Consider the following 2,058-nt stretch of genomic DNA (forward strand, 5'->3'; position numbering starts at 1 on the left):
TTCCACAATATGCTTCGATCAATAGTTTCAGTTGATCCACTTGCAACCATCTTTCAAAATAGGACAATGTATAATATAATTATCATATAACCCTATTATGTATTATGCATAAAATAAATAAATAACAATTAATAGGCTTACACTTACCATCTCTTCCTCAAGACCGACATATCCTTTCCTACCTAGATGGTGATTATAAATGTTTCTCTTTCTTCTTTCTTTTTGAATTTCTCGATATTCCTATAAATTAAAATTTTATAATTAATGAATGTGAATAAGAGGTATGTAAAGAGTCTTAATTATACCTTAAAGTTGTCAGACAATCTATCTTTGACAAATATTGTCCAATCTTCATCCTCAATAAAAGTATATTGAATTGGTGGTCTTTTGAGGAGCTCCGGTTGGTCTTCGAAAGGAAGAATGTACTTCACTATTAGCAAGTTCTTAAAGGACCGAAAGCATTTTCGCATTGTTAACATACAATTCCTCCTGCTTTTATGATTTAATGAAAAAGCAGTCTGCACATTAATACCAAACTTTAGTAATTTCAAGAGGTTAAGAATGATAGACATTTTGCATCAAAGTGATTTAAATAAGAAATGGTTACCTCAATGCTGTCCCAAAACTTATCCTTCAACTGTTTAGGTACAACATGCCAAGTTTTATATCTTATTGGCACCATAGTGCGTGCTAACACGCCTAAGTAGCTTGTTAGATGAACTGCTGATTCTCCTATGAAAATGCCATCAAGATTGTACTTAACCGGCAACTTAACCCCCTTGCTTCTGTTTTTTATAATCATATGCTTCCGTGTCATCCCTCTGTACTTCCTTTTTATGGGTTTTTCTCCTTCCTTTGTCTCCATTCTTGTAACAAAAAAAATAAAAAATGATAAAGATTAGTTTAAATTATATTGCATATAACCTAGTCAAAGAATAATTGTAAAACATAACTTTTCAAAGAAACAAATCCATAATCATTGCACAATGAAATGCAATAGATCATGAATTCAATAGATCTTTTTAGAATTGTTCATCATATAACAAGGATAACACTTCATTTAAACTTTTTTTTGTCCCGCTTTGTTTAACATTTCATTTATTTTAAGCAACCCAAGGGCCTTTGTATAAGAAAGCTAAATTTGCAGTAGGAATTTCCTATAAGAATCAACATGGAAGGAGCACGTGGTTTCAACAAGTTCATCAAGTCCATAAGAACTTATGAAAGCTTTTGGACTATCGGTTTGTGTTACATTAAGTTTGGAAAACACAACATGCATATTGATGATAAAAAATTTCATAATTTTTTTTCTCATAAACATAACTAATTTAGTATCTTCCATGCACAATTTAGGGAAAAGGTTTTAGTAAATATGTTATTGGGAGATGTTAAAGAATGGTCAATATTTTGTGCAAAAAAATAAAGAAAGGATAAAAATTACCTATTTTGTGGCTGTTGCAACCCATTCCATGACCTTTATTCATACATTAGCATTAAAATACAGCTACATAGAGGATTTGTTCTCAATCCAAATCCCCTCACAATCGCCTCGCATACATGTTGCATCTGAGTCATCCATTACATCAAACGCTTCAATTTGTGGCAATGCCCCTATAAAGGGATGATGTTCAATCACTCATCACCCCCCAACCGACTCATTGCTAGTCCCTTAGCAATGGAGGAGATAAAAACTAAGTAAACTATAATAATATACATAAAAGGGATCATGCAAATCACTCCAAAAAATGATATGAGTGGCATGATGGACATCCATGGATCAATAAAGATGTGAAACTCAACCTATAATAAGAGTTGTCAAAGCATTCACTTGATCATAGAGTACAAAGAATGAATATTATGCAAGTTTAAGCATCAAAAGAATTTCCACTCTCAAAAGATCCAAATCAAATTCTTCCACTAAAAGCTAAGTGTTAATGTGATTAGCTTCCGAGTATAGTATGGATAACTATCATCTTCCCCCAACCTAAGTCTTTCTTTAAGCTTAGCAAAATTAACCATCTCTTGATAGGCTAGGAACGCACCTCTTATTCACAATTC

General features: G+C 32.4%; 1 long non-coding RNA gene across 1 annotated transcript; it reads right to left on the reverse strand.

Annotated features, from left to right (window-relative positions):
• On the reverse strand, window positions 1-424 carry LOC117929853. Its single transcript, XR_004653815.1, has 2 exons — window positions 306-424; window positions 1-50 (listed from the first exon to the last, which is right to left on the reverse strand). It is a non-coding gene; the product is annotated as an uncharacterized LOC117929853 (long non-coding RNA).
• Window positions 425-2,058: the final 1,634 nt, after the last annotated feature.

Source organism: Vitis riparia, chromosome 1 (genome assembly GCF_004353265.1).
Source record: "Vitis riparia cultivar Riparia Gloire de Montpellier isolate 1030 chromosome 1, EGFV_Vit.rip_1.0, whole genome shotgun sequence".
NCBI classification, from domain to species: domain Eukaryota; kingdom Viridiplantae; phylum Streptophyta; class Magnoliopsida; order Vitales; family Vitaceae; genus Vitis; species Vitis riparia.